The following is a 12,388-nucleotide window of genomic DNA, read 5'->3' on the forward strand; positions in this document are numbered from 1 at the left end:
CTTGTAGCTAGATTAAAAGCTATTAGACTTTTACTAGCTTATGCTTGCTACATGGATTTTAAACTGTTTCAAATGGACATCAAAAGCACATTTCTAAATGGCTTTATACAAGAAGAAGAGTATGTTGAGCGACCCCCTAGTGTTGAAAATTTTGATAAACTTGATCATGTGTATAAACTGGATAAAGTCTTATAAGGATTGTAACAAGCTCCTAAAGGTTGGTATAAAAGACTTTCAAAATTTTTATTGAGAAAGGATACTCTAAGGGAAGTGTAGATAATACTCTTTTCAAAAAGAAAAATGAATTTGATTTGATTGTAGTTCAAATATATGTTGATGATATAGTATTTGGTGCCATTAATGAAAAGTTGTGTGAGAATTTTGCAAAGGCAATGAAAGGTGAATTTGAAATAAGCATGATAGGAGAGCTAAATTTCTTTCTTGGTTTACAAATCAAGTAATGCGAGGATGGAGTATTCATCAACCAAGAGATATACACTAAGGAAATGCTAAAAAATTTTTGGCATGATTAATCTAAAGTCAATTGGAACTCCCATAAGTCATTCCACAAAGCTTGAAAAAGATGATAATGAAAAAGATGTGGACCAAAAACTCTATAAAGTATGATTGGCTCACTTTTTTATTTAACTGCAAGTAGACTTGATATTTTGTTTACTGTTTAATTACGTGCAAGATTCCAATCATAGCCCAAGGAATGACATTTGATTACAGTGAAAAGGATTTTTAGATATCTATTGGATGCTCAAGGGTTAGGCTTATGGTGTCCAAAAGGATCATCTTTTAACTTTTTTATTTATTCCAATGTTATTTTTGCTAGCATCAAAACTGATTTTAAAAGCACTAATGGAATGTCAATTCCTTGAAAGCATGCTTGTATCTTAGTCTTGCAAGAGACAAAATTCAGTTGCTCTTTTAACTGTTGACGTTGAATACATTTCTCTATGTAGTTGTTGTACACAAATATTATGGATTAGGCAACAACTAATTGATTTTAGGATGTCTATGCATAATGTTCCTATCTATTGCGACAACATAAATGCCATAAATATCTCCAAAGATCCTGTTTAACACTCTAGGACTAAGCAGATTGAAATTAGACATCATTTCATTCGAGATCATATGCTTAAAAGAGATGTTAAAATAGAATTTGTAAATCCCCTGCATCAATTGGTTGATTTTTTCACAAAACCATTGAGTGAAGATGAATTTTGTAAGATTAAGAGAGAATTAGGAATGATTGATGCTAATGAATTCTAATTGAGCTAAATTGAACATGTTTTTGATGATATATAATATGATGGTTGTGTTTAGTTATTGTTTCAATTGATTAGAAAATGTTAAGGGTTTAAAAGGAAGATAAGATTTGCATTAATTAGTTAAGGAGCTTTTTAATCAATTAAAGCAATTCTATGTTAAAGTGATTGGTCATTAGAAGTGTTTTAAGTCAATAGCACTTTAATCAGTTAAAGCCTGCTCTAACTGATTAAAGCACTTTAGATGATGTGAAAACTGATGCACGGGAAACTTTGAAAAATAAAAAAAAAATGAGGAATGAGAGGTATGAGAAACTAGCCACTCAAAGCATGGGCTAACTGATTACAAAACCACTTCTTAATATCTTCAGCTTCTCAAAAACCCATTTAAAAAATCTAAAATGTAAACACCTAGATCTCTCTGAAATCTATCCTTCCTTTCTCTAATTTTAAGTTACACCGAAAAATCCTAAGTCACTAACTTCAGAAAATTCAATGGCTAAAACCTTTCTCACTAGTAAAGTTATTGACAAGAGTAAAGAAAAAAGGCCAGTTGAGAACTCTCTTGCCCCACCACCGAAGAAATGGAGTAAATGGATATAAGTTCACTTGCTAAAACGAAGGGGGAAAATCAAAGGAAAGTGGCAACAAAGACAAGAAAGATCTATAGTAAATGAATCTCCATTGGGAAATGTAATCCATCAAACTCTTGATTTAGAAACAAGACTTATCTTGATAGGTTTAAAAAGATTGAAAATGTAACCATTTCTTGTGGAAAATTCCTTGACTGGCCTAGTTTTGATGAGGTTTTTTTTCTCAAATCTGACTCTATACTTTGAAAAACTAAAATTAAATGAACTTAGCACTTTTGGAGATAGGTCATTTAGTTCAATTGTAGTTTAAGAGTTTTATTCTAGCATTGGTCTTGATAAAAATAAGCTTGTGAATCTTGAAGAGTTCATGAAAGATTGATTGAATATTTTTCTAAATGGAAAAGAATTTTTACTCACTACTTTAGACTTGGGAGAACTTCTAAAAATTGAATTTCAAATAGGAGAATTTAAAGTTCCAAGAAGTATGATCCTAGTCCTATTTGGGAAACTGTGACTAGAAAAAAGCAGAAATATCCTTCCAAGAGCTATGCTAGTGACATTAAGAATGCACAGTTAAGAGTTTTTCACTATTTTATTGCCCGTACACTTCAAAGGAGAAGTAAAAGTTTTAGTTATGTAAGTGCACAGGATCTCTAGCTGATAGTACATGCCTTTAATGAGATTCAATTAAATGTGCAAGATTTATGATTGAGAGGATTAAAAGAATTTATTTGGGCTACAAAACAAACTTACCTTATGGAAATATCAATTCATCTTTAATTTAAACGAAAGGAATTTGGAGTACTCGATTTCAAGCTAATTGGATGAAGAGTAAGGATCAAGGCATTTTCAAGAGTAGCCTTTTGAAAATGTGCTACAATCTTGAAAGGAAGGAATATATCAAATCTATGAAAGGCACTTTAGTTCCTCTTAACAGTAAAACTCCTTTCACTTCTTATTAATTAGAATCGATGGGAAGTTGACTAAACAAATTGAGAAAATCACTAAAATTGAAGAGAGGTTGTAGCAACTTGAGAACTTCATTCTCAAACAAAAAGCAACAAGATTACCTACATCTAAAAGTCAAGCTAAAGCAGTAGCAAGTTCATCAGATAAAAGAATTGAAACAAAACAGCTTGAAATTCATGCTTTTGACTATGAGATTGCCAAAGAAAATGCTAAACATGGGAAGAAGGATCAGAATGATGAAGTGGGTCCTCAAGCAGAAATAGCTATGGGAATTGAAGAGGAAAATGATGGAGAAGAAATGGTAGAGAAGATGAATTAAGAATTTGAAAAAGAAAATTTGAATGAATAAGAGTCAAAAGCTAAAAAACAAATGAGAAATCTCTTGAAGAATAAGAAGGAATATTGACTTCAGATTTCATTGCTGAAATGCTTAAAGACACTGCAAGTGATGAAGAAAAATCGAAGTAAAGAATGGAGCAAGAAGCTGAATCAGCTTAGAAAAGAAATGAGGAGATCACACCATAGCAAACTTAGAGCAAAAAAAAGGCAATAATAATTGGTTTAGTCTCTAGGAAACGTTTTGGGAAAGGTAAGAAGACAATGGCAACCAAAACCACAACTCTCAGAAGAAGGAAATCTATAACATTGGCATTGACTACTATCCAACAGCCCTCTAAACCTAAACCTCTTTAGATTATTTTCTCAACATTTTCCTCTTCATCCTTTACATCTTTTGATTCCTCCAACTCTTTGTCTAAACCCTTGAAAGTGCACTTTAGCACCGATGAGTCTTTACCATCCTTGGACTCTGATTAAAATTAAGCTTAATTAGGACCTTTTTTTTGGATGATGACAAAAAAAGGGAGAATTAAGAAGTAAGGAATGGTTAGGAAGATATACATAGGGAGGAACCATGAACAATGTGTTTACTGGGTTTATGTTTGGTTTATGTTTTTATGACTATGGGTTATGTTTTTATGGTTTTATGCTTTTATGTTGCTGACTATTTTATGGATAAGAATTATGAACTATCATCGTTTGTGGTATGCTCATGGTTATTGATTTTATTATTATATTGGCTAATGGACTATTATGTGTTGTTGATGATGGTATATCATTGATAATTTTGGAAGATTTATGCACATATATACTGATTATATTTGCAGAAATAAATTTAAATTCTTTATTTTTCTTAATGCACATATTAAGGGGAAGCATACATCTATGGGGAGCAACCCTTAAGCTGGACATAGAATTTTACGATACAAAAGGCATTGCACTCTTAATTTAGGAGAGTTTTATCATCATTAAAAAAAAAGGAGAATGTTGACTCCATATGCTTTTAACAATAAGAAAACATTCTTTATTTATTGATTTCTAACTTTTACTACTTAAGTGTGCTGGATGATGTTTAAATTCTAAAATAAAATTGTTGATTAAAGGCAAGTTAAGAAGCTTGTTCTCTTAAACGATGGGCTAATCAATTAAAGTGGGAAAGAAGAAGTGGTCTACTTAAATTAAAACATCATTAACTAATTAATGTGGACCCTTAATCAGTTAAGGCATAATTAGACACTATATAAAAGTAAGGTAAAAAAGCCTTAATTGGTTAGCATCAGGCTTAACTAATTAAAAAGGTGTTGGAAGATGAACACAGAGGCATGCTAATCAGTTAAGGAATGGGCTTAATCAGTTAGAGCACAAGAGTTGAAGTACCTTTAAGTAGCAAAATTAAGTTAACCATTGAAGGGAGCCAAAATGAAGAAATTCAAAGCTGAAGAACTTTTAATTGGTTGAGGCTTGTCTTAATTGGTTAAAGATGATAGAAGAGAAGCCTTAATCAGTTAACGGAAGGTTTAACCAATTGAAAGAAGACTACCAGTTGGAGAAGTTTGGAAATAGAATGTTCTTAATTGGTTAAAGCCATCTTTAACCTCTTAACATAGTGGAATGAGCTGCTTAACAGTTCAAAAGAGAAGAGGCTTAATCAGTTAAAGCTTACCTTTAACCGGTTAATGGAACATGATCTACCTATTCGAATTTAAATGCTAAAAGATAAAATAACGGCTAGGAAGGCATCAGACATGTCTACAATGGTTAGAAACTATCTCCAATAGAAGAATTTGACTTTCCAAGTATAAAAGAAAGCTCTAATGGTCAAATAAGTGAGAGAGAACCTACTAAGATCACATTTTTAGTAAAAAGCCAAAAACGTTCTCTTACATAGTTGTTTTTCATTTCTATTCTTATAAAAGTGTTTGAACTTGATTGTATTCATCTTAGATTAGTAAGGGAGATCATGTGCACTCTTTTTCTTCTCTTTTTTGGGTTACAGTGGGGGAGCACTCTAAGATTTATTATAAGGGATTAGAGCTTAGATTAAAAGCTCACCTTATAATAGCTTGGTGGAAGCTATTAATTCCACTAATTCAGTGAAGTTGGGTTAAAAATCTTTAATTGAGAAATCAAGTAGTGGATGTAGGTTAAGGCGATCGAACCATTATAAATACTTGTGTATTGTCCATTTCTTTCTACCTTTTCTTACTTGGTATCTTTTAACTATAACAAGTTTTAAACCTTCTTTCTCATAATTGATTAAGAGCTCTAGAAGCTCAAAAGGGTGACCTCAAAATTATTAGTGCTATTTACCTCCTTCTAACACTCAATCAGGACCAACAGAGATTTCTTTGTTCAAAAATATACTTGAGACTTTTGTAGTCTATATAGATCTCACAAGTCTCACCATATAAGTAATGCCTCCAAATCTTTAAGGTAAATACTATAGCTGCCATCTCTAAATCATGGGTAGGATAATTCTATTCATGCCTCTTGAGCTATCTCGATCCTTATGCAATTACCTTACCATTTTGCATCAACACACATCCTAATCCCACTTGTGATATGTCGTAATAAATCATATAACCCCTTGTACCACATGGTAAGCTCAACATTGGAGTCGTGGAAAAACAAGTCTTGAGCTCCTCAAAGCTCTCCTCCCATGCATTTGTCAAAATAAACTTAACACTCTTTTTATGTCTAGTTAGATATATGAGCAGTATTTTGGAGAAATCCTTAACAAATCAAGAATAGTATGTAGTGCTCCGTATCTTTGTAACAAAAGTAGGCCTTGACCATTTATTCATAACCTCAATCTTCTTTAGATCTACTATTACACCATTTTTAGACACTATGTGGCCTAAGAAGCAAATGTTGTCAAACCAAAACTTGCACTTAGAGAATTTGGCACATAATTGGTGCTTTTTAAAAGTCTAGAGCACAATTTTTAAGTGTTGCTTGTGTTCCTCATAGCTCCTCAAGTAGACCAATATATCATCAATGAACTTGAACATAAACTTATCCATGCATGATCTAAACACCCAGTTCATCATATCCATAAAAGCTGTAAAGGTATTAATTAAACCAAATGGCATAACCAAAACTTATAATGACCATACCTCATGCAAAAAGCAATCTTGGATACATCTTCATCTCTAATCTTTAATTGATGGTAACTAGACCATAAGTCAATCTTAAAGAAACACTTGGTCCTTTATAACTGATCAAATAAATCATTTATACGTGGGAATGGATACTTATTTTTTATGATCACCTTGTTCAATTACCTAAAATCGATACAAAGCCTTATTGAACCATTCTTTTTCTTCATAAATAATGTTGGTGCACCCCATGATGAAACATTAAGGCATATGAATGTCCAACAAATCCTTTAACTAGTCCTTAAACTCCTTGCCCTTGATTAGTGCCATCCGGTAAAGTGCCATAGATATTAGATTGGTGTCTTGCATGAAGTCTATACAAAACACTATCTCCTTATTTGGAGGTAATTCTAGTAACTCCTCCAAAAACACAACAACATACTCTCCCACAATCATCACATCTGCCACGTTACCCACATCCACCTAGGTATCCAAGACTACTACCAAATATTCTTGGCATTCGTGTCTTACTTATCTACTAGTAGTCATAGTAGATAACATATTACTTGAGGCCACATTGCGATCTCTTTGAATATAGAATGGTGCCTTTCCAAGATACTCAAACTTAACTTTCTTATGGTGGCAATCCATGCTAGCATAGTTGGGGGATAACCAATCCATCCTAAGAATGACATCAAACTCTCACATATCCATTAATACTAAATTAGCTTGAGTGTATTTCTTTTTGACTAGAACCATGCAAGCTTTATACTTATATCTCGCCACAAACACCTTTCTCAAGGGTGTGGAAACTACCAAATCTTGCTTCCACTTAGAGCACTCCATACTTAAGTTAGATGCAAAGTATGGAGAAATAAATGCATGCGTAGTACCAGGATCATACAACACATGTTCATCAATAGAAGAAATAGGTAAAATACTTGTGACAACTACATGTGGGTTCAATGCATAAACTCTAGATTGTCCTCGACCAGCTATACCATGAGCTCCACATCCAGATGCTCTGACTCAAGGGACCTTACCAGTACCCTTACCTTTAGCTTCTACATCTTTTTTGATTGACTACTCCACAATAGGCACAAGCATTATAGCTATCTGAGTAGATCTTTCTGACTGTCAGCCTTCAAGACAGTTCCTCATGACATGTCTAGGCAAATCACATGCATAACAAGATAGGGTATCCCTACGGCATTGACCTTGATGCCTTCTATTACAAGTAGGGCATGATGGAGTGGATTGGCAGTTTTACCTTAAAGTCAGCTATCTTGGTGGCCTACCATTCCTCATATCACATCTGCCATCACCACCCCCAGAATTATTCCCTTGACTGAAAGATTGAGTATCTCTAGGCTATCTTGTGGAAAAAATCCCTCACTACCCTTAGAATCTTTATGGCTTGCGGTCTTGGCCCTTTTGGACCTATCTCTAGATGCTCACGTCTCAACAATCTTCATATCTATCCTTTGAGCACAATCCATGACTGAGGCATAAAAATCAAACTCTTCTAGAAGCCACTTCTTTAAACAAGGGTTCTACTAAGCCATAAACAAATCTCCTAATCTTAATCTCTTTTTTAGATACGAGATATGGTGCATATGAAGTCAATTAAGTAAATTAACATCATACTTTGCCAGTGCCATCCTTGAAGTCTGCATTAATGCCTCAAGCTCTCGGGCTTTAGCATGTTGTACACTAGGTGGTAAAAATCAATTTAGAAATGTAGTATTGAACTTATCTTAAGTAAACGAAGTAGTACCTGTTGGGCTACCCATAAGTAAAGATGTATACCACTCCTAGGCCACATCTTCTAATCGAAATTCAGCTTATCCATAACTGTAGTACTAGAACATCCTACAGTAACGCAGATCTTATTTACACCGTCTAGAAATGCTTTGGGGCCTCTCTGATGCATCAGACCCCATGAACGAAAGAGGTTTCAACCTTAAGAAATCTAATAGAGAAATATCTAATTTTTCCATCATTATCTCAAACTACTATTGGTCATCTTGACCTTGCGAACTAGGGGATGCTTTAACGGTAAATGGTCCCTCACCTTGACATATATGCCTTAATATCTCTTAGGCAATGACTTTCATAGTCTGGTCTAGGTCATGCTTATTGACTGCTTTCTGCTCAAGGGCCACACCTCAATTGGGTGTCCAATCTAAACTTGTAAAGCTTGATCCTCCAGATGAACATCAATAGGGATCTCAACCCTCGTTGAACTCGCAACTCTACCACGTTTGCCATAACCCGTAATAGTGGGCATCTATGGTCTACTTGTGACATCTGTAAAAGTCTCATGCTCTACCACATCTCTAAAAGCTATTTAAGTCCTAAGCAACATGATCACACCTAAACAAAAGTAATTACACGAGGGTCTCAATATATAGACATATATAACCAAGTGACATCAATAAATTGGAACTAAGCTTGGAAGACAAACAAGGAATCATATGTGGGTTTTCCGTTTTTGATTTCTGCTCTATTAAATAAAACAAAAACAAGATTCATACATACAGCTCCGACACTTCGTAACATGACCAAGAAACTCCTAGGACTTATACAACTTAAAGCTCTGATAACAACTTTGTCACATCCCATTTCATGGAAAGATCATGACTTGTGCATGGACTCGTGTGGGTATGACCTACTAGGCCCAATCAACCCTAAATATATATTGCATGCTCTAATCCTCTATTGCATTCACATATTAATTTGACAACAATTATGAATATGTAATTAATGGGCCACCACATTACAAAACTTCTCAACGTAAGGTGTGGTTTCTATCACATTTCATATAAATATTTACATGTAAAGAAAACAACTGTGGATTGGCACGCATCCCATACTTATAATGCTATAGATCATCCCCTATAATCTTATTATTCTCATGCACCCATATTCGGGGCTTAACATAATCTGTGAAAATGTAAACAAGTATATCAACATTATTTACATAACCAAGTTCAATATCAACATAATGATTAAATGACTTGGTTCGACACATGCGGAGTGTAAGACCATTAAAAGGTTAGAAGAAAAGCACTACCACATTTATCACAGATGAGATAGGCTATTACTCCATAAGCTACCCAGTCAAACAAGATATTGATCTAAAACAAAATAGGGCAAATAACGTGAGTCACAAAGACTTTGTGACTGGATACGAAAAAAGGGACAAGCTAATGAGGAAGAGTTTTGCAATAAACCATAATATGTAAAACAACATGATAATCATTTAAATCCTTTCAATAGTCATAAATACACTTGAAAACTTTAAATACATAAAATATAATAGCCATATGCAAGCTTAACTTACAAAACTTTTGCAAGGAATTAACGAAAGGTAATCCTTAAACTTTCAAACTCAACATAAAGCATTCAAATTAATAATGTATCATTCATTCAACAATCATCTCATTATTTCCAAACAAACACAATAATCTTCAACTGCCAATCATAGGTGTCTTAATATCCAATATCCAAATAACACATCAACACATGCCATTGGCAAATTAAAGGGAAAATGGATACATTCACCCAACTCATCCCTGTGGTATTCTTACCCTGATACTAGGCTTCACAAAAAAGGGAAAAGTTGAATGATGCCCAACTTAACCTTGTGGTATTCTTACCCCTATACCGAGACTAGAGCCAATGTACAAAAATGGAAAAAGGTGGCACATTGTGCAAACTTAACCCTAAGGTATTCTTACCCCTACACCGAGACTCACGAATAGAGGGAAAAGTGGTATAATCCTAACCTAACCTTATGGTATTCTTACCCCCACATTAGGACTATAGCCTATGACAACACAATCAAAATTTCGTACAAGATCACATCAAGATCAAGCATCAATAACAAATCACGTTAATCATAAACTAATGGAAAAGTGGAGACCTTCTCAATCCACATTCACGATACTCACATGCAAGAACATTTTTAATCATCCAAATCAACTTTCTCAACTAATGATCTCATACACAAACTACCCCAAAGGCCATAGTGATCAAGGGAAATGTTTAGAATGTTGAAAGGGCTTGTCCCCCTTTAGTGAAAACTACTACATAATAGGATATATACTTATACATAATAATTTTGAAAGACATTTCCAAAACATTATCTCATCCAAATACACATTTTTATTTATGGAAACCATGCTCATTAATAATCCATCAAATCATTCAACCATGTTTTCAACTTTACATATTTAAAAGTTTTGAAAGTGGTCTACCCACTCACTTTCAGGGAGTTGAATTTTATCAACAAGCAAATCTCAATCCAACAAACTTCTTTGAATTTCAACCATTCCTAAATATCGAACAATCAATACTTAGTCTAGGAAACACATAATAATCATTCCAAGATATAAAGAACTATTCGAGTTTTTCTAAAACTAATTTTTTAAAGTAAATCTACCGCTTTTCAAATACTTATGTATGTTAAATCCATAAAACTCATCATCCTTACGTTAGGTGAGCTTTAATGTTTAGGAAAACCACAAAACCTTGATCCTTAGCAACCAACAGAAAAATCTTGCACCAAACAACAACCTTAGTTTTGAAAATTCAAGATTTAATGGTTTCAAAGTTGAAAAATACCATTTTGTTCATAAAAACCTAAAAATCAAGCTCAAAATCATAAAAAATGGTTATTTGGACCAAAAATGGGTTGACAGAGCTTAAGAGTTGAAGGTTTACCTTCCAAAAATGGTTAAGGGTTGATAACCCTAAGAAAATTTGACATATTTATAGGCTGGGGTGCAAAAATACGTTTTAACCCCTTTGATTTTTCTAACATGTATCAATACAGTTGATTTTTAGAAAATTCTATCGATACATTTAGCTATGTATCGATATATGTTCATCAAAACCCTTTTTAAAAGCATTTTGTATAAAATCTATTGATATATTTAGGCAATGTATCGATAATTCTCTTTTGGATGAAATCTATCGTTGCATTTGGATAATGTATTGATAGAATTTCTCCTATAGCCAAAAATTAAGTTGAAAACTAGTCTACTTGAACACCAATTCATGTCATACTTAATAAATCACCTCAAAAAATTGAAACATGAATTATACAAGTCAAAAGTTTTGTTTAAATGTTGAAAACTTGAAACATGCATGCTCACGTAAGGATTTTTCTTAACTTAATATCTTACACTATGGTGGGATTTCACAACATCCAACCAAGGAGTTTTCAAGTGAAAACATTTGAAAAAGCTTGTCCTCTCTTGTTAAAAGCTAGTACATAATAGAGATATTTACTTACATAATCGATTCGAAAACTCTATTGAAAACATTTATGCTCAACCATTAGATTTATCAAAATCACAATAGCACCCAAGTATGCAACTAAATCCAAGTCAATAAATCATGCCAACTTTACTATATAAAATACTTTAAAAGGTGTACCCACTCACCTTTGAAAGTTGACTTCTACCAGCAAGCAAAACTTTATTTCAGCGAATTTCATGGAGTTTCAACCATCTCTAATCATTCAATAATGATTGTAATCAATACTTAGACTAGGAATCACGTAATAATCATCTTAAGCTCTTTTGAAACTACTTGAATTCATTTAAAACTAATTTTCTAACTTAAACCCCACTGCTACCTAATCAAATAAATACTTAGAAACCCATAAATCCTTCATCCTTACTTTATGTGAGCTATGACACTAAGAAAAATCACCAAAAGCCTTGAGCTTTAAGATTCAATGGAAAATCTAGGCCTATAAACAATATTTTTAGTTCTGGAAAATCATGAAGCAAAGATTTGTGTAATGACCGCTCCCCGTTCACTACCGGCGTTCGAGACTCTCAAGAGAGCCCGCCAAGTCCCGAACAAGCCTTATTAAGAACTCTTATCAATTCTATACTTGTTCCACAATGCTGTGTAATTACTTTGAAATCGAATAGTCCTTTGCAATATGATTTGAAACAATAGTAATAATAGATTGACTTAACTTTTACTCCTCACATTTTTAAAAATCCATTAAGGTATATAATATCTAACTTCACATTTACATTGACACTATTTACATTTACATCGACACTATTTACATTTACATCATGCTATAAAG

This window comes from Theobroma umbraticum, unplaced genomic scaffold (assembly GCF_002168275.2).
Source record: "Theobroma umbraticum cultivar Fairchild unplaced genomic scaffold, ASM216827v3 scaffold_30.0, whole genome shotgun sequence".
NCBI classification, from domain to species: Eukaryota; Viridiplantae; Streptophyta; class Magnoliopsida; order Malvales; family Malvaceae; genus Theobroma; species Theobroma umbraticum.